Here is a 22,374-nt window from a genome sequence, read left to right as displayed (position 1 = left end):
GTAGGTATGCACTATGCTCAGATTGCTTCCCTACCACTTTGCTCTGCTCTACTTATTACTTACCTAGAGAATGTTACATGTAAAGCTTTTCATTTTCAGCCTAGTTGAGGAGCCAGGATTGAACCCTACGGGGTAGTGAACTTTAAAAATATATTATAGATTGATTAATTTGGGGCAGGTTACTAGTAGTAACTCTGTCTTTTTCTTCTGAAGTCAGTAATAAAGATAGGACTGCCCCTTTTGGGGTACTTTTATTACATGTAATGGAAAACTTTTCAGCATGGCTTCATTATCTGGTTTTAAGTGTATCACCTGGGTGTAAAAATAGTAATGAGTAAATTTTAAAATGGATTGTTTTTCTTGAAAGATTTTTGGGTTCTGTCTTATTTGCTCCTTCCTTTAGTGTTAATGATGAAGAGATGACTGAAGTTCTGAGTGTGAATCTACACATCATGAAGTTGTTTGTAGATAGTTATATAAGGCTCATTTTTAAAACTAAGGCTACTCTTTACAGATTCAGTTCACATCTTATCCTCTCTAACTTCCAGTTCTTTTGCTGCTGTATTATACACTATAATCTCACATTGGAATGAGAAGTACTAGTATATGCCTTACCAGTTTTACAGTTGATATGGACTACCTTGGCAGAATTGTCCCTGCTTTCTCCTATCTAGTTTCCCCCAATCCCTACTCAGCAAGGCACAGCTCCAGTCTACCTCCTTATTGTAACTGACTGTAATCACCCAGCCCCAAATGATCATTCTATCAGAAACAAAAGAAAGACTTAATTCAAGCCTTGGGTAAAAGGGCATTAGTGCAAATCAGGAGTGGTAGAGCAAACTGCAGCGTAAGGACAAGGGTGTGTTTGTGTAAGAACAAGCCCTTTATTCCCTCTACAAACACTTCACCTTGCCAAAGACAAGCAAATCCCGAGTACTGGCTATAATCTGAGCTAGAAAGATCAACTCTCAGGCCTTCTTCAGCTTCATCTCACATTCCCAGAGCTCTTAGACTCACTATGAGACATCTTTATCTTTGGTGTATTTTTCTTCAAGGGATTTACATTTTTCCCTAACTGATACCAGCACGTTTGTTTGCAAAGAGCCTGCTCTTACCTCCCTATGTCAACAGAGGGCAGCAAAGAGCACCACTCTGTAACCTAACCTGTGGGTCTCAAATTGGCAGTCTCAGTCCCCCTAGTGCCTGGGGGAACAAGTGCATGGGAAACTTCCTAAGCTATGATGAGACTGGAGCAGTTGCAGGGATGCTAGGTATGTGCTAAGCATTTTGCTGTGTACAGGATAGTTCAATTCAAGGAAGACTTTCCTCCAAATTTCAGTTAATTTCCTTCTGACGTTTTCCAACCTTAAGTAAAACATTCCTGTCTACCCTGTGAATTTAGCATTCACACCATTTGTGTAGTTACACATTTCACCAAAGCTCCTTGATGCCAGAAATTGATTTTTTCATCATTGCATTGCCACTTTTAAAAATTAATCTTTAGGGACTGGGGAATAAATAGCTCAGTGGTACAGTGCTTGTCTAGGAGGCCCCAGCACTGCAAAAATAAATCAACAAAAATAGTCTTTAATTTTTATTCATTAAATTATAGAAAACAGGTTTTTACGGAGGGAGGGGAAAGGGTAATGGATAGAATTTAAAAGTATAGTAAGTCTTCAATATGTTACAGAGTTTAGATAAAGCTGGAGTAGATGAACTAATTTCCTGGGGCCTTAATTTTCTTATATATAAAATGGGACTAGCAACAACTCTTTTTAAAGTACTATGTGAGATGTAGAGTGCAATACAAGATTGTATTATATATATCTAGGACCAATTTTTTCCTAATTATTATTTCTGGGATTTAGAAATCTACAACTCAAAAAGAGCACAATATAAAGAAGATAGTTTAGCATGAAAGGCATGGTATATAAAATAAAGAATAGCAACAAATAGATATGTATTAAATGTGTATGTCATAGAATAGTAGTTTTTGAAACTTTTGTACTATGTTAGTTAACTTTTCATTGCTGTGACAAATGCATGAGGAAAATAACTTAAAGGTGGAAAGAAGTATTTTGGGTCATGCTTTCAGAGATTTTAGTTCATGGTCAGCAGACTCCATTATTTTAGGCATGAGGCAAGGCAGAACATCATGGAAACAGCATGGCAGAGAAAAGCTTCTCAGTTCATGGTAGCCAGAAAGGAGAGAGAGCGAGAGAGTGAGAGAGTGCACTGGGGCAATATATAGACATACAATCTCAAGGGCAACCTCCCCAAGGACCCACTCCCTTTAACCAGGTCCTACCTCCCACACAGCCTCTGCTACTTTCCCTTCAGCCTCAATGGTTAATCCATTTAGCCTCAATGGATTAACCCACTGAAGATGTCAAAGTCTTCATGATCCAATCACTTTCTCAGAGCCTCACCTCTGAACATTGCTACCCTTGGGACCAAGCCTTCAATAATTATCGCATGTTTTCTGTCACAACTAGTTAATCTGAACTTCCTAGAATCTTATGTAAACTGAATCATAAAGGATGTACTCTTTTATGTGACTTCTTTCACTCAGCATAACTACACTGAGATTCATCCACATTGCAACATTTATCAATAGCACATTCCTTTTTACTGCTGAATAGTATTTCCATTGTATGGATAAACCACAGTTTATTCATTCACATGCTATGGACATTTGGGTTGTTTTCATTTGGAAACTATTACAAATAAAGCTATTATGAATATATGCAAGTCTTCATATGAAGAAATAGCTAAGAGCAGAACTGTATCATCTGGTTGGGGTATGTTTAACACTTTAAGAAACTCTGGTCTTATTTTACCAGCTTCTGTGAATGAGAAGACAGAATAGCAGTTCTCCTGAAAGGACACACCAGGTTAGTCATCTTCCTGCACCACCTTCTAGCACTCAGCTGGCTCTTACACAGTGTGCATCTGGAACACCTCCCATTTGGGACACAATAACCTTTAATAATCTTATAATAATCTATGAGATTATTGTGTTTTAAAACACAAGGCTGGATTAAGACCTATGTAGTCCCAAACACTGAAAAAATATTTCCTCTGGCCTAAACATTAAGTCAAAAATCAATGCTAAGAATATTTTATATATATATATATATATATATACACACACATATATATGTGTATATATATATATATATATATTTCTCATTTTCCCCCACAATAGCAAGTTTGATTCTTCAAAACAAATATATAGAATATCTGATTCCATCAAAAGTAAATATTTCAGATGCCTCTTTTTTTCACTGGGGTTCTAAGCACACACATTAGTCGGCCTGGGTACACTTCATGAAGTAGGTTCTAACAGATTGGTTTTTCATTTGCCTATTACTATTCTTACTGCTATCACAGATGGGGCTGCCAGACACCCTGTATTACTTATTCACGGGCCTGTGGATCATACTCTTAAAATGGGCTTCTTCAATAATTACTGTAGCATAATTTTTAAATGGATAATTATACATATTTCATCATATCCAATTGTTTGGATACTTCTAGTGTGAGACTACCATTTAAATTCTTTTTTCCTACTAACAGATGAGCATAATAAGAAAATAGGTTCTGGAATCCACTGTTCTCTCTCTTTTAAACTGGCTTTGTTATTTCAAATAATTTAACCTTTCTATGCCTTTAACCTTTCATCCTAAAATGGGATTAAAATACCTATTTAAATCTTTGTCTGAACTAAATTAAATATGTATGTGGTGCTCTTAACACAATGCTTGACATAAAGTAAAAATTGATAATTTTTAGCTTTCTTATTATGGTACTCAATATTTATGCTCATTTTTATTATGGAAGAGGGTAATGGCACATATAATTCAAATTAGTAAATGATAAAATAATTTTTCACTTGGGACAAAATGTTCTTTGGCAGATTCTTTGCCATTCTATTTATATTTTGCTTGGCCTTAAATTCCTTCAGCATATGTACACTGATCATAGAAAGGAAAATCTTAAAGTGGATATTCAAAGAGAGTCGACCATTGACTTTAAAATGAAAGCCAGGAAAAGGATAGATCAGAATAAAAAATCGGTTTTTATAAACTTTGAGTAGACAGTAAACAATTTAAGAGATCCAAAGTTGTACTCTGTCAATCTCAGAATAAGAATAACCAATAAGAAAATGCATGCAACTTAGAGAAATAAAAGTAAGTTGAGTAATGGTTTTGGTTATGAGGTTATTGAGTATGTAACTAACATTGGTTACCATGATGAGATTCATACTACTTTGTAATCGCCTCCATGTTGCAGTGAGGCATGGAACAGTTAAGTACCTAGGATTTCCAAGTTAATGTATTTTTAAAGCTTGAATTAATTGAGATTAACAGTAGAAATTATTTCTGTGAAAGTCATTGACTTAAAAAATATTAAAGATAACAGTTTGGCATGATGCATGCACCTCTAATCCCAGCTAGTCAGGAGACTGAAGCAGGAGGATCATTTGTTTGAGGCCAACCTGGGCAACATAGTGAGACCTTGGCCCAATATAAATGAATGAATGAATGAATGAATGAACAAATGAATAGAAATCAAAGACAGCTTACTATTGAGAAGAAATGTTGGGTTTTAAGAATGTTGTATATGGTGGATGACACAGACAATTGCAAAGTGTAATCCCGAAGCGAGAGTTAGAAAACAGAATTTCATAGTTAATCTACCGAAGCGTTAAAATTATTAGCATCAGGAAAAGGAACAGAAAATATGATTTTAATTTTGCTTTGTTGAATATGATGGAAGACAATCAATAAATGACATTGTGTTAATAAGGCCTCTCTGTTGGCTGCAAGTTATAGAGACTTATATTAAACTGGTTTAAGTGGGGGAAAAAAAAGAGGGAGGAGGAAGGAATTGATTGGCTTACATAACTGAGAGTCCAGCAGAGTGAGCGGCTAAGTTAGTCTCTGTTATCAGGAATCTGTCTTCTTCCCTTTACTCCTCTGGGCTGCTTTCCTCTGTCCTATATATGGATAAAGATGATAACCCTCTGCTTTTATTGTGCTTATAGCTAGTAACCTGATAAAAGAAATGTACATTTCATCCCCAATAACTGTAGCAAACATCCTGGGGATGAGTCAGTTGATCCTCATTGGCTGGTTTGGGTCATGTGTGTCTCCTTTCACTAATCATTATGCCCAAGGAGATGAGTTCCAGCCTTGTGCCACCTTCTCACTCTTCAGCCCTAGCTTCAAGTGAGGTCAGCTCCCTCTGCACCATATAGGCTGATAGTGCGGGGACAGACAGTTCCCTCAAATGGAGAAGGTGTAGGGGCAAACTTAAAAGCCCAACATCCACGACTCTCACATTCTGATCTTTATTTATCTTGCCTGTGCTATGAAATTAAAGTAGAAATGTCAATTTGTATTTAGCTAATGGAAACAAATTTAGATAGAGTAATGAATAGAATTTATATGGTTAAGATTTATATTTTACATGAGCTCTCAGGAAGTAAGTAGTTTCTCCGCTCCACATCACTCTTGTTTTGGTCTGTGTTTTTTGGTGCTGGGGTTTGAACCAGGGCCTTAAGCATGCTAAGCACACACTGTACTACTGAGGTACACCCCCAGCCCAGAAAGTATTATGAATTCTGTGTGTAAAAATAATGTATAAAGTTTCCTTTTACTCTTTCAATGTATAAAGTGCCTTTATAAATGCCAGATATTATTTCTAGTCCTACAAAGTTTTGGTATATGGTATCTTGCCATAATTTGTACATTATGGAATGGTGTATTTTGAGCATGTTAAATATTTTATTAATGAGAAATTCATTTGCTTTTGATTTGCTTCAGTGCGGTTGCAGTTTTGATAAAAGAATTCTTACATCCCTCATTTATAGTCATCCTTTTGACAGAGACAATACATTAAAACATCATTAAGCTATTAAGATTTATTCTAAATGGCATATAAAATTACAAGCAATTGCTTTTCTTCGGTTTACTAGATGTTTAGTTATCCTTTGGAAAAAAACACATCAAAGAGTTCAAATCCAGTTAACTCATGATATTTCTAAGTTCGTCATATTTGTGTGTACCTTTAGAGTTTTCTTTTGTCAGAAAGATGATTGTAGAATTTACCACATGTCTTTTTAAAAGTTTACAGATGTATTTAGTATAAAATTTTATTTGTAGTCTACTTTTTCAAGAAGGATTTGAAGTGCTTATTATTAAGGAATTATCTATACAACAAGGTTAACAAAAGGGAAGTCAAACTCAAAACAAGGAAGAGAAAGCAAAAATGCTAATCTCAAAAGCATATATATAGAATATAAAGTTGGCTCTGAGTTTCCCAGCAGCAGGGACAGAAAAATAGGGAATAAAAGGTGGACATCTAATAATTCTCTAAGAACAGAAAGTTCCCTGGTATTAAGTTGTAATACAAATTCTTCATATGAATTCCTTACAAGTTGACAATGCAAAAGCAGTATGGCTTTTCCTTATAATAATTCTTCACAAAAGCAAATCAATAATACTCAATGGTAGTGATTCTGCTGAGGGATACTAGGCTAATGATATTTAGAAAGCATGTAGTTTTCTGATTATTTCCTTTAATACAATAATAGATTTTAGGGATATTTATAAGAATGTTTTTCCTTAAATGTTTCTTAAGAGTCACTTTTTCAGATAGACAGTTATTGGCAGCAGCACAGAAAAAAAATTAAAGTAATAGTCTGCTGAAATCTTTGAAATTCACTTGTTGACTAAGGATCCTCCTAATGTTTTGGATAGAAAATGATAGGTTAGCTTATTTAACTTTCTGATATGGAAGTGGAGAATTCTGACCAGTATTCCCACTTAGTAGGCAGATCATTTTCCATATTAGTTCATATTAATTTATAAAACTACATCTTTATGTAAAAAAAAAAAAAAACTTAACTGCTAAAAAAAAAAAATGAACAGAATTCTTAATCAACTGGCTTAATTACCCCAAGGTTTTTCTCCTCTGATTCAGAACCTCAGAGAACATTCCATAATCTCTTTAAGGAAAATAATTTGGATTAGTTTTTCTTTGGAATAAGAGTCTCTGATAGATATTTTTAAAATATCCTGAAAGGGCCTGATCAAGTTTTATTATAAACACAATAAAAATTTTTGTATTATTTTGTATAATTTTAATTCCTGGATCTGCACAACTGTTGAAATTTCCCTTATTGAGTGAGTAGAAGAGTCATAGTATTTGAATAATAACAACAAACAAAACAGGTACTGGTGTCTTTTTTTTTTTATCTTCTATGTGCTTCTATATGCTGGTACTGTACTAAACTTTTTATAAATGTTACTTTATTTAACTTTCCAATAATAGTATAGTCTATTATTATTCCCAATTTACTAAGGTAAAAATTGGAACTCAAATCTTTCTAGAATTATATAACTAATAAGTGGCAGAGACAGGATGTGAACCCACATCTTTTTACCAGCTTTTACCACTACATTCTGATGCCTGTGAAGGAAATCTGAGTCTTCATGCATTAGCATTTGAGGTCACTATACTCTTTCTTTTCCCTAGTATTTTTTGACAAAAGTTGCCACTGAGTCATGATACTTTCGACTTCTCTCAAATTCTAGCTTAAATGAGTCATTTTCCTTTTTTAAGAATACAATTTTCCTCAAAAAACAAAAACTAGAATAGCTCATATTTTTATAGCAGAACAGTGTACCTTAATTTCTTTCTACCCTTAGATTTTTATCTAGAAATGAGCTTTTAATATCTTCTTAGGTAAGGAGACCAGCATCATCTTCCAGTCATTATTGAAATTTGAAGAGGTTCATTTGGTTCTTAAAAGAGCTTATTCACCTCCAGAATGGCTTTGTAGTTCTCCACACTTAGCATGCCCACATGCTGAAATAAAAAATTACTTAGGTTCAGTGCCTCGTACCTGCAATCTTGGCTACTGGGATCACTTGAGCCCAGGAGTTAGGGACCAGTCTGGGTAACACAGACCCTGTCTTTAAAAAAAAAAAAAAAAAAAAGTACTTATGATGATGTAACTTAACTTGGCTTGCTATTTCTAAAAAGGTAACCTGTCCCATATGGTAGCCACCAACACTTGTGACTATTTATTTTAAAATTTAAATTAAAATTATGTTAAGTTGAAAACTTAGCTCCTCAAGCACACTAGGAACATTTCAAATGCTCAGGAGCCACATGTGGCGGTGATATTAGTGCAAGTTATTGAACATTTCCATCACCAGAGGGAGTTCTCCTGGGCAGTGCTGCTTTAGTGGTTGCTTTTTTTTCATGCCCCTTCCACCTTCCTCTGTTCCCACAACAACAATTGCTTCCTTCAGGAATTAATTCTGTAGCTTCCATAACATATCTTCCCAATGATTTCCCATGATATTTTACATGGAGGAATCTTTGTTGGTCCAGTTGTTATTTCTGTGGAACAGGGAAGCATACTAACCCAGACCAAGTTCATCTTACTAAAGTGGCAAGGCCATAAAGCCAGCTAGTTTTCATTTGCTAGATTATATATTGGGCCAATAATCGGGTAACTGTTATGAGAAGCACTTATAAGACCTTTTTGCTGAATCACTGCAGAGACTACCCCCATCCTTTAACTTATTATTAGTAATGATGCTACTACTGAACCTTACAAATGTGTTAACTTCTATAATAATTTTGGATTTTTTAAAAATCATTTTTCTTTAATCTTTTTAGTTATACATAACAGTAGAATGTATATCGTAAATACATGGCATATAACTTCCCATTCTAGTGGTTGTGCACGATGTGGAGTTATACTGGTCATGTATTTATATGTGAACATAGGAAAGTATGTCCAATTCATTCTACTATCTTTCCCGTTCCCATACCCCTCCTTTTCCCTCATTCCAGTCCAGTGAACCCCTACTCTTCCTCCTGTCTGCCTGTTTTGAGTCAGCATCTCATATCAGAAAGAACAGTCTTTATCCAGATTGGCTTATTTCACTTAGCATGATTGTCTCCAGTTCCATCAATTTACCAGCAAAGGCCATAATTTCATTCTTCTTTATGGCTGAGTAATATTCCATTGTGTATATGTACCACATTTTCTTTATCCAGTCGTCTACTGAAGGGTACCTAGGTTGGTTCCGTAGCTTAGCAATTGTGAATTGAGCTGCTGTGAACATTGATGTGGCCACATCACTCAGTATGCTAATTTTAAGTCCTTTGGGTATATGCTGAGAAGTGGAATAACTGGATTCCAAGTTTTCTGAGGAATCTCCATACTGCTTTCCAGAGTGATTGTACCAATTTGCAGTCCCACCAACAATGTATGAGTGTACCTTTCCCCCCACATCCTTGCCAACAGTTATTGTTACTTAGTCTTGCTAATTTTTATTCTGACTGTAGTGAGATGGAATCTCAGTGTAGTTTTAATTTGCACTTCTCTAATTGCTAGTGATGTTGAACATTTTTTCATGTATTTGTTGACCATTCGTATTTCTTCTGTGAAGTAACTATTCAGTTCCTTTGTCCATTTATTGATTTTTTTGTTTTTTTTTTGGTGTTAAGTTTTTTAAGTTCTTTGTGTACCCTGGAGATTAATCTCAGGTGCAGGGGGCAAAGATTTTTTTCCCATTCTGTAGGCTCTCCATGTTGTTGATCATTTCCTTTATTGTGAAGATTTTAGTTTGATACAATCCCATTTATTGATTCTTTATTTTACTTCTTGTGATTTAGGAGTCTCGTTGAGGAATTTGGTTTCTAAGCCAACATAATGGAGATTTGGGCCTACTTTTTCTTCTAATAGGCACAGGGTCTCTGGTCTAATGCCTACGTCCTTGATCCACTTTGAGTTTTATTCAGGGTAAGAGATAGGGGTCTAATTTCATTTTATTACATATGGATTTCCAGTTTTCCCAGCACCATTTGTTGAAGCTATCTTTTCTCCAGTATATGTTTATGGCACCTTTGTCTAGTATGAGATAATTTTATTTATGTGGGTTTGTCTCAGTGTCTTCTATTCTGTGCCATTGGTCTTCATGTCTGTTTTGGTGCCAATATTATGCCATTTTTGTTACTATGACTGTAGTATAATTTAAAGTCTGGTATTGTAATACCTCCTGCTTCACTTTTCTTGCTGAGGATTGCTTTGGCTATTCTGGGCCTCTTATTTTTCAAATGAATTTCATGACTGATTTTTCTATTTCTATGAAAAATATCATGTATATGATTCAAGGAGAAAAAAATGTATTTTAAAGATCAAATTCTTTTAGTATATCTTGATTGGCTTTGATTGTTAGTAAAAGACATGTTAAAAAGAAAAGAAACCAAAAGAAAATGTAGCCTGATGCAGTGACACATGCCTGTAATCCCAGCAGCTTCGGAGGCTGAGGCAGGAGGAGCATAAGTTCAAAACCAGCCTCAGCAACTGAGTGAGACCCTGTCACTAAATAAACATTTTTTTAAAAAAACAAAGGGGCTGGGGATGTGACTTAGTGGTTGAGAGCCCCTGGTACCAAATAATAATAATAATTGGAGGAAGGAGAACATGTATATTCTTTGTCTTCTTTCCCTTTATTGGTTCTAAAATAACCTTGGTACATGGACATATTGTTATGAGTCTACGTGTGGTACACTCAGACCTACTGTTAATGTACCAATACTACATGGGCCTTGAGTACTCTTCTTATCTTACCTGGGTAAACTTTTTTGGTACATCTTTTCTGCAGTGATGTTCCACAATAAACTCCTTTGGAGAAATTTGTTGACTATGTTTGTCAGTGGTATTTTAGTGTTTGAGCATATAGTGTATATAGCTCACACATCTGTGCTGTGTGTAAAATAATCCTGGAAAGTGTCTTTTTCCAAATCAGTAATACTTAGTAGTGGTCAGGTTTGTACTCTCCAGAACTACATAGAACAGACAACTGTGTTCCTTCTTTTGGCTGTGCAAAGTACAGAGAGAGAGAGAGAGAGAAAGCAGATGCCTGTGCAGAATGTTCTTGGTCACTGGACACCTCATAACTGAGACCTTATATTAACCACTATTGTTCTAGTTTCAAGGATTTGGGGCCATTTCCTAAGTTCAAAAGAGTCATGGTCAGTATTGTGGTAACTGTGAAGTAAAATGATGGGGAATAGTTTAATAAATTATATTTCCCTCTGCTTTGGCATAACGTTTTAAAAATTTAAAGAGTATAGAAATGCCACAGCACATGCCTGTAATTCCAGCAGCTCAGGAGCCTGAGGCAGCAGGATTGCAAGTTCAAAGCCAATCTCAGCAACTTAGCAAGGCCTTAAGCAACTCAGTGAGACCCTGTCTCAAAATAAAATATAAAAAGGCTGGGAATGTGGCTCAGTGGTTGAGTGCCTGGGTTTAATCAATCCCCAGTACCAAGAAATAAAAAAAATAAAGAAGTGGAAGAGCCCTTTCAAAGAATTTAAATACAGTAGTTTTTGCTGATAATGATAAAACTTCTTACTGAAATCTTGCTTGGATACGATACAGTTTGCTTGGATTCATTAAGAGCCCTTTTGGAGCCCTGTGTTAATTGAATTTCAGGAGTTGAGTAAACCAGTGAAGGAATGCTGTACCTTATTTAAACATAGCAGTAATTTACTCTTCTACATTCCCTTTTGACACACTACAAAGGTCAGTAACATGTTACTATTATACAAAGCAATTAGATTTATGTAATATAGTCTTAGATATTTATGTTTCCTTAGTCACTAGATTATTAATTTCATGCACTATTTTGGTGTTACAAGTCATGTTGCAGCATGCATGCAAGTCTACTGCTCACCGGTTTTAGAAATTATTTCCCTGACTTTGGTTTGTTTTTATCACGTCAGGCATATTGCCGAACAGCAAGAAAAGGGTTAAGAAAAAAAAAAGCTCTAATGTATAAAAGATGTGATCTTCTATATGCATTTTTTAAAATATATTTTTTATTTAGTTGTTGATGGGCCTTTTTTTAAATTTATTTGTATGTGGTGCTGAGTATGGAACCCAGTGCCTCATGCATGCTAGGCAAGCTCTCTGCCACTGACCTATAAACCTGATGGTTTATAAATTTTTTTCTTTTTTTTATTCCTAGCCCTTTTTTTAGTATTTTTAGTAGTATTTATTGATCACACCAGAATTCTATTTTAATTCCCTCATTTAATAGCAAAATAGCAATAATGTTTTCACACCTACACACACACACACACAGATCACACCAGAATTCTATTTTAATTCCCTCATTTAATAGCAAAATAGCAATAATGTTTTCACACCTACACACACACCTACACACACACACACACACACACACACACACACACACACACACACACACACACACACACACACACACACACACACACACACACACACACACACACACACACACACACACACACACAAGCTGCCAGTCTGTCTTAAGGCTGTGGCAGACGCCTGATTGGCAGGCTGTGTTTATTCTGTGACCAGATTCCTTCTAAAGGAAGGCTGGCCATGACTGCCTGAAGCCTATTGGCTGTGCATGCTCAAGACCCTCCTCCCCACACACTCCCCCCTCCCCCGCCCCCGCCTTTTTTTTCCATGGCACACACCACAGCGAAGTCTGTGCGGAATCCTAAACCAGCCCAATTTACATCCATTCATGAATCTGTGACGTCAGCAAGCCTCTGGGCTCCTTTGCGGTGGGCTGGAGGATTGTGCGGGTGGAATCCCCCTCCCCTTTATTTTTCTAATTCTGCAAGTCTCTTTAATAAGCTTCCATCCTTTTAAAGCAAGAAAATGGAACAGCATGTGTAGGAATTCTTCATTGTTGTGAGTATTGCACTGTATTTTTCGGTTTCATCAGTATTTATCTCACAAGGATAGACGGACAATGTGTTTGTGATTTGAGATGATTAGAAAATTGATATTATTGAGGGAGAAACGTTGAGAGAGACAGGCGGAGAGAAACCTGAAACCCGGTTACAGCTAGGAGCCTCTGAAACTGACAGCTGGTTTTCCTTTGCTTGTCTGCCTGCTAGACGTGGACATTTTTCATTTACGGATCTGCACGTTACCTCTGGATGCTGGCTTGGCGTTCCTTAAAGGGAGATTCATTTCTCTTTGAGATGATGTGGGTGGTATTAGAGGAAAAGCATAGAACACTAGAAAGGTGCTGTGGAAAGTGGGGCCAGCAAGACAGAGCAGGTTCTATCCTGCGGAGCACTCTTCCTTGCCGGTCCTTTCTACCCTTACTCACCCTTCACCTTGCCTTTGTTTCATAATTGTGTAACAATCAATATCTTGAGAGTGCACTTTGGGGAAGATGAATACTTCTTGCTCAACCGTTTTTCAAAAGCTTTTATGATGGGGGTTATATTTATATGTATGTGGAACTCTTCTCTATGCCACTCCATATACTTTATTTATATTATCAAAGACCTAAAAATCTGTACCAGAAGCAAAAGAGAAATTACCCTTGAATTCTAATTTTTAAAATACCACTAATGAAGTGATTTTTTGCTAAGCTCCAAAATTATATTATGTAGAAATGCACATGAATATTTTTCTAAGATGAACTTCCAACTGAAAATAGTTTATTACACTACATTTGGGAAATATGGAAAAGTTCTGATGTGTGACATGTATGAGGTTGATTTTATAGTTTGCTTGTAGTTTTAACAAAAAGTATCTGTGATTGAATTTGTTTTCCAAGGCTCTGGTTTATTCTGGTGGAAGTTGTGATACTAAAAATGAGGGATGTGACATTGTGACATGTTCTGCCCCTGGGGCAACTCCTCAACCCAAATAATCTTGTAGCATTTTCCAACTATCTCACTTTGAGCATTTTATATACTAGTCAGCAACATGCCCTTGGTTTTTCTTTCTAGTGAGAGAGACATCAAAATGCCAGTTATTTATTATCCAGCCTTATGTTTACCTTCTGCAATCAATACTTAGTTTGAGACTTTCATATTATTATCTTTTCTCATGAAGCAGTGCTTCTGAATTATGACTCTAATGATATCTTTTGAATTGTTCTTCTTAATGAATCTTCCAACTGTAAATTCATTTAATTTCAAAATTATCATACCTAAGGATATATTACTTTCTTTTATTTCTCAAATTGGCATTGCACTCCCTGATTTTGTTTTTCTAAGTGTATCGAACTTGCTCAAGTTATGGAAGGGAAAACCTCTGCCTAATTTCATATCAGACTATACTTATCCTATACTGAGACTATTGTGGTTTCTTATTTTGCTATTTTTTATTTGCTAGATTGAACAAGATAATATTTCAGACAAACTTCCCTATATTTGTAAACATCTTCAGTTATTTCAATGTTTTCCCTTTTTTTGTGTGTATACCTTTAGAGACTTTGAAAGTAGCAATTTCAAAGTTATTTTAAATTGTTGACATTTACCAGATCAAAGATCAAATTCTTGACATTTAAAAAATATTGTGTTTATGAGCTGGAGGTGTAGCTCAGTGGTAGTTCATGAAGCCCTGGGTTTAATCCCCAGCACTGGAAAAAAAAATATTGTGTCTATATAATCAAACTCATATTAAGAAATGTTCACTAGGGGTTTTGGATGTAATTCTGTGGTCGAATGCTTGCCTAGCATGCACAGGGCCCTGTGTTCAATTCCCAGCATTACATTAAAAAAAAAAGAAAAAGAAAAAGAAATGTTCACCAGACTCTTTTAGGCACATCTTGCCAAAATAGAGTTTTACTTCCTTGAAAGAAATACAGTCTGCACTTGGATTTGTTGAAGTAAAACTGTTCCTTTAAGGCACAGGGTGGATGTAGAATCCCCTTTCTCCCTACTCCTAGTGGCTGTGTTCCAGATTATATTTATTTTCATGTATAGTGTACTTGTAGGAAAAAAAAAAAAAACAATAACTCTTAATTGTTTAATATCAAACAATAAAATCCTGTGTATCAGTGACTGTCAATAGATGGCTTTCTGTTTAAAAATTGAAACTACTCCAGAAGAAGGAATTAATTTATTTAGTAAACAAAGTCGGACAAACCAGAACCGTGTCCTGGGGAACTGTCAAAAGAATGGTTCCTAAGGGCCAGAGGCCACATCCACTGCTATATGACAGAACAACCATACTTTGATGGTGGAACCGGTCAGTTTGGTTTGCTCTGTCTACCTGCCTTCTTTCTGTGTGCTACAGCTGAATTAATTGCTTGGGGAGCTCAAATGAATCAAGATAGCCAAGATGACAAATCTGCCAGGTGGCAACCTGACTCTTAAAATTTCGGTTAAAATGAAGATTCCCCAAGAACACTCTACTGCTTCAAAACAAAACAAAACAAAACAAAACAAAACAAAAAGTCATTCAAAAGATAGCACACTCCTGCTCTGTGCTGGTTATTATTCTGTAAAGATATGGAGGAGACAAAGATTTAGACAATGCAATCTTTACTCCCAAGGAATCTAGAAGATAAGTTATCAGAATAGGCTCCAACATTAGAATTACCTGTGGAACTTTTCCTCCCTCCCTCCCTTCCCTTTTTGCTTCCTTCCTCTTCTTTTTCACTACTCAGTGGTTTTTAGTATTCACAGAGTTGTGCAACCATCACCACAATCAACTCTAAAACATTTTCCTCATCACGAAAAGAAACACATATCCATTAGCAGTCACTCCTCATTTCTCCTAACTCCCACCCCTAGACAACCACTAATCTACTTTTTCTATGAATAGATTTGCCTATTCTGGACATTCATATAAATGTAATCATATAATATGTGGTCTTTTGTGATTAGCTTCTTTCTCTTCTTTTTTAAAAATTATTTTTAGTTGTAGATGGACACAATACCTTTATTGTATTTATTTTTTTATGTGGTGCTGAGAATTGAACTCAGTGCCTCACACGTGCTAGGCAAGTGCTCCACCACTGAGCTACAACCCCAGCCCCTTCTTTCTCTTCTTAATGTAATGTTGTCAGAGTATATCCATGTTGTAGCATAGATCAGTACTTTACATCTTTTTATTGCCAAATAATATTTTATTTATCTTTCATCTGCTGATGGACATTTGGGTTGTCTGTGCTTTTTAACTATTAGTAATACATTATGTACAAATTTTGTGTAAGCATGTTTTCATTTTGGTAGTAGAATTATTGGGACATATGATATAACTATAAGTTTAACATTTTGAGGGGATTCTGGTTTCCAAAGTGGCTGAACCATTTTATATTTCCATCAGCAATGTATGAAGCTTTCAATTTCTCCACATCCTTGTGAGAATATGTTAATATCTGTCTTTCAAAATAGAGCCCTTTTAATGAATTCGAAGTGGTATTTCATTGTGATTTTGGTTTACATTTTCCTAATAATTAATGATGTGAACATGCATCTTTTCAATGTACTTATTGCCTATCTGTATATTTTCTTTGGAGAAATGTTTATTCAAACCCTTTACGTATATTACAAATCAGATCATTTATGCTTTTATTGTTGAGTTATGAGTCTATATATGCTGAATACAAGAATACAAGCTCTTTATCAGCTATATGATTTGCAGATATTTTCTCACTCTCTGGGGTGTCTTTTCACTTTCTTGATGATAGTATTTAGTTTATTAATTTTTTCTTTGGTTATTTGTTCTTTTGGTGTCATATCTAAAGCAGTGAAACCTAACCCAATTCATTAAGATTTTCTCTTATGTTTTCTTCTAAGCATTTATATTTTTAACTCTACATTTAGGTCTGTAATCCACTCAGAGTTAATGTTTTGAATGCTATAAGAAAGGGGTTCAACTTCATTCTTTTGAATGTGGATTTCTAGTTGTTCCAGTAATATTTAAAAGACTGTTCTTCCCCATGTTAAAATGTCTTGGCATCTTATCAGGAAACTTAAAAGAAAATGAGGATGCCATGATCCTCCTCTAGAGATTCATATTTAATTTGTCTGTGGTGGGGCTCAGTTATCTGCATTTCTTATAAGTTCTTCTGATGATTCTAATGTGTATCCAGGGCTGAAAATTATGGGCATAGATAGAGGGCTAGTCTTAGAAAAGAAGACAGACACTTTCTGAATCAGAAGAGAGAATGAGTGAAAACATAGAGTTCTGACATGAAAGGAGGGAAGAAAGGAAAATTAAGATTAGCTAGGTGTGGTGGTACACATCTGTAATCCCAGCAGCTTGGGAGGCTGAGGCAGGAGGATCATGAGTTCAAAGCCAGTCTCAGCAAAAGTGAGGCACTAGTAATTCAGTGAGACCCTATCTCTAAATAAAATACAAAATAGGACTGGGGATGTGGCTTACTGGTTGAATGCCCCTGAGTTCACTCTCCGGTACCAAAAAATAAAAGAGAGAGATTCATATCAGAAAACATAGAATTTCTTGTTAATCAGTGAGTGAAGGTATCATTAGATGTTTGTGAAATATGTCACATTAAAGGAAGATGAGGAGCTAATATTTATTAAGCACTTTCTACATGCCTTTATATCTGTTGGGAGTTTTTACATATATATTTTTATATTTAAAATATAATCCTCATGATATGAAATAGGTGCTATTATCCCCCCCATTTTTCCATTGAGGAAAAAGACTCAGAAAGGCTGCTGACTCAACCAGAGATACCAGCTAGTAGGATGTTATACTCAATTTTCAAACACAGCTCTAATGCTTAATCCTATTCTATTTCTTCCGTATACCATGTAGTTTGAGTGTTGAATAAATTTAATATCTTCTCTAGGATTGCTCTGGGCTGGACAAAGATAAGTTGGAGGGTGGTGGTCATCAAGGGTTGAGGGTTGGTACAGCAGGTGCATCCATGGAAGATAAGATGGTAGGAGTAAAGAGGATTATCATGTCACAGATAATTGCAGAGCCCCAACTGGCTAGAGGATCAAAGGCCAACATAATGGACATGAAAGAATGATTGAAGAGGTGACAGGGAAACCATGAGGGGACAGACAATGAACCAAGTAGAATTGGCAAGTGTAGAAGAGGTATTATTCAATTTTTAATTCATTTAAGCAATAAATTTGAATATTTACTATGTGTTCTAGGTACACAGCAGTGAATTAGATAAATATTCTTGCTTTGGGGGGCTTATTTTATTCTAATGGAGGGAGATGAGCAGTAAATAAGTAAATTTTGTTTAGCAATAAATGTTAAAGAGAAAAATATAGGTTGGAGGAGATTAGAGAGTGCTAGAGGTAGGGTAAAGCAAAAAGGGACTTCTTCATTATATTGAGGAAGATATGTCTTCCTCAAAGAGATTAATGAATCGTCATACAGAGCTATCAGTGATTGACCAAGTCAGGCATCTTAAAAGTATAGAGTTTCTTCTACCTAAAACTCAAAGTGAATGTTTAGTATCAACTTTTCATTCATTAACACCCAGTGCCTGACACAGAATACACTCCATAAACATTTGTTTATTGTATAAGTACCTTTTCAGGGAGCTGGGAAGCTAGTGATTTTTCCACAGAGGTGGAGACCAGGGCAGGAGTGCTGCTTAGAGTGAGTGCTCTTTCAAATTTTGCTCGCCACTCTATTGGTGTAGATCCTAAGTACACGTATGGGTGTGGTGTATCCTTCATAATGTCACCACTGACAACCACCACATGGTAAGCCATAGTTAACAAGGGGAAGTGTTCTATTCTCAGATGACCTGCACAGAGAATCACCAGTGTAGGCAATTCTAAAGACGCTTAAATTTCTTTTGCTTTTTCCACTTTACTAGGAGAATCACAAACACCACCTTGAATAAAGGGTGAGTTTATAGTTAAGGAAGCTTTGTTATTTGACTACTCACCTACCTTCTTCTTTCTTTAGTTAATTATATTAAAATAGATAAAATCCAACATTTTAAAAAATCTGCTAATAGGCACAACAAGGCAGAGGAAAAAGAGTTAAACTAAGCCTGTAATGCCTCCTGAGCAGTCTCAGGTCATGCAAGGCAGTTGTCCTCTCAGTCTCCTCAGCTTTGGTTTTAACATATGAGATGAAGAAATTGTTCCTAATGGTCCCAAATGTTCTTTTTAATTCTGAAAATGTAGGATTCTGGTTGTTGATTACCAACATCAGATAGGCAAGTGACAATGTCTAGGACAGTTTTAAATCTACTTTTACTTCAATTTTTTCACAGTACTTTTATAGAAGTCAACCTCCATGGAATGTTGCTATAACTAAGGAGGAGAAGGGTGTCAGAGGGTTTCAGATGGAGCTATCTGGGCAAGACAAAAAGGTTAAATGACTTTCACATTTGCCCAGGGACTTCCTTATAAGCAAGAAAGAGTTCTGATGGGATATGACCTTTCCATTTTGGGGTTTGCCCATTATAAATGTTATTTGTCTTGGTCATTGTTCTCTATAGTCAAAAGAGAGCCCTTGTTAGACTGGCGATTTGGGTGGTCTGGGCTAAAAGGATGTGCCAGAAGATAATCCAGTCACCTCAGTTTGGTTGTGTGTTATAGCCTTTTCCTTGTGACCTTTATTAGTGTTCTTAAGTGCAATTCATCATATTGGTTATTTCTGTCCTCTCATTTTTTTCTATTGTCTTTTAACTTAGGCTGAAGCTTGATAAAGGATGAAGACTGTATTAAATCAGAAAATGAATACCATCCAAATCTATAAACAATATATTTAGTCTTTGTAAAAACAAGATTATGTTATTTTGTATAACAGTTGTGGACTTTTGAAAATTATTTTCATAATTCCCCAAATAACAAATTGGTTGATGGATTAGTGTTTTGGATTTGGAGGTTTTGTCAAAGAAAAAAAAATAAATTGCATTTAAAAATTAATTTTAAAAATAGCAAAACAGAAAAACCCCTTTTCATTTTTATGTTCATTTCATTAGCCCAGAATTTTCCTTATATCCTTTTTCATTTGTATAATTGTCGAGCAGAGAGATCTGATGCCTAGTCTTAACAGCTGTAATAATTTTATATAGTGGTTCCATTTAGTAACAATACTTTATCTGTGTGGCAGTGTGGTAAAAAACATCTTGAAAAAAGCAATAGTGTATTGCAGGGAAACCCGAAGAGAATGTTCAGTAACTGTGCGATTTTAATTGTTTAAAAATTTTAAGGAAAGACAATGTAGGACTTTCAGCTGACAGATGGTGATTGTCTCCAATGTGCTAATTTGTATCATGATTTCCTGGGCTAGGGGTAATGGTAGAACTGAGCAGTTCTTAGAGGACATTTTAGTGAGATCCTGGATTCGAAAAAGGTCGTAGAAGTGAAAGAATGAGTTGATTGAGGGTGAAGGACTGAGGAAGGAGCCAAAGATGAAGGACTGAAGAAAGGTGATAGGGAAAAAAACAAACAAAAAAAAAAAAGAACGGAGCCCAGGGACACAGTGCTGATGAGGCAGGTGGCAACTGGGACAGCAGTTTTCACCTTAAGCTAAAGGGAGTGGATTTGGGACCCAGACTGAAAAAAGACTATTTTAGAGTCCTAAAGGGGGCTGTCACAGTTGCTATTACTAAAGAGGGCTCAATTTGCAAAATAAGCCCACTGAGGCTTCTTATTACCCTGAGGCACTGTGCCTGCATTTTTAGTAGCTGGCCCGCCTGCCATTAATGGGACACATTAGGCTATCTGCAGGCATGGATAACCATGGATAATTGAGACTAGTGAGATAAAGCTCACCAAAATACAAAGCCAGGATTGCATTTTCCAGAGAAAATAATCTCTCTGTTAAAGTGAGATTAAGCATTTTACTAATTACCAATTATTTCCTCTCACATAACAAATTTAAATACATATGCACACTAAGGAGAAACAGATGCAATGTACCTTTGGATATTTCCTATCACTTCTTTTAAACCTAAATTATGGACTCACTTTAATCTTTGCTAAGCATAGAAACTCCTGGGAAATATCCACCTGACAGTACAGCTGTTAGGGCTTAAGAGCCAATTTAAGAACAAATTTTACTACTTTGCTAGCCCCACACCCCCTTTCTGGCCATCTTTGAACAGAATCCCTTCCATCTGTTTGTCTATGAAAAAATAACTGAACATTTGCTTTTTACTGGTAGCATTAATTTTTGAAGCTATTCTCTAATCTAAGCTTTAAGTATTCTCATTGACCTGGAGACCAGATTGGGTTTCTTGGAGAAAGAAAAACAATCACATCATCTTTTTTTATTTTCTGCAATGATTTCTCCACAACACATTGAAACAGAATTTACCACCCCCATCATCTATTCTTCTTTGATCAGGTTATCTACCTGACTCCTGGTGTGGTGGTGCCACACCAGCTACTCCAGGAAACTGAAGAACAGAAGGATTGCTTGAGCCCAAAAGAGCTTGAAGCCAATTTGGGCATCTGAGTGAGACCCTGGCTGAATGAATGAATGAATAAAGTGGGGTGGAGTATCTACTTTGATAAAGATTTCTTTTAACTGAATCTTACACCTTTGTTATTGACTTTTGCTAGATTTCAACTTCTTTTGCCACAGATTGTTTTCCAAATAGTCTTTGTCTTCTCCCTGCCAACTCTTTTTATTTTTTTTTTTTGGGGGGGGGGGGGAGGAAGGTACCAGGGATTGAACTTGGGCACACAACCACTGAGCTACATCCCCAGCCCTATTTTGTATTTTATTTAGAGATAGAGTCTCACTGAGTTGCTTAGCACCTCCGTGAGTTGCTTAGCAACTAAGGTACTGAGGCTGGCTTTTAACTTGCCATCCTCCTGCCTCAGCCTCCCAGGCTGCTGGGATTACAGTTCCCTGTCAATTCTTTAAAAGACTGTGAAGCGGGTCATGGTAGCACACATGCTACCCAGAGACTTGGAAGCCTGAGGCAAGAGGATTGCAAGTTCAAAGCCAGCCTTAGTAATTTAGTGAGGCCCTAAGCAATTCAGCAATTCAACAAGACCCTGTCTCAAAAAATATATATATAAAGGGCTGGGGATGTGGCTCAGTGGTTAAGTGCCCTGGGTTCAATCCCTAGTACCATAAAATAAATAAATAAATAAATAAATAAATAAATAAATAAATAAATAAATAAATAAATTTTTTAAAAGACCATGAGATGGTTTTGAAAACAGTCACCAAAGTTCTAAAAGCCTTGAACCAACTCTTTTCTCCATGTTTCCCTGCTGCCATAGTGGTATGAGTGAATGCCCTAGCTGTTGCCCTCAAGGGTATCAGCAGTGCTGAAAAGAGGCAAATACCAAGTGCTTGTTAGGCCTTGCTCCAAAGTCATCATTTGGTTTCTTCCTATAATGATTAAGCTTGGTTACAATGGCAGATTTGAAATCACTGATGATCGCAGAACTGGGAATTGTCATGAAGCTTTTAGGCAGGTTAAACAAGTGTGGCATGATCAGCTGAGATTTGTTGTTACTGAAAGATCTACAAAAATGGCAGAATAATCTGCTCCCACCCTGTCAGTTTGGCTCTGCTCTACTGACTGCCTCAGCTGGCATCATGGGCCAGGA

General features: G+C 36.1%; 1 protein-coding gene across 8 annotated transcripts in view; it reads left to right on the top strand.

Annotated features, from left to right (window-relative positions):
• Positions 1-22,374, top strand: part of MAP3K13 (mitogen-activated protein kinase kinase kinase 13) — a 182,404-nt gene that overhangs the window by 58,276 nt on the left and 101,754 nt on the right. The window contains exon 1 of one of the 8 annotated variants that reach the window (XM_079100606.1): positions 12,247-12,784. The exons of 6 other annotated variants lie outside the window; for them this stretch is intronic. The gene's annotated coding sequence lies outside the window, so the exon portion shown is untranslated. Of the gene's footprint in view, positions 1-12,246; positions 21,301-22,374 lie in introns of those variants that run through there. One more of the 8 variants, XM_079100607.1, reaches the window with a different exon arrangement.

The sequence above is a fragment of the Sciurus vulgaris genome, assembly GCF_902686455.1.
Source record: "Sciurus vulgaris genome assembly, chromosome: 10".
Lineage (NCBI taxonomy): Eukaryota > Metazoa > Chordata > Mammalia > Rodentia > Sciuridae > Sciurus > Sciurus vulgaris.
This window is presented reverse-complemented; position numbering and strand designations above follow the sequence as displayed.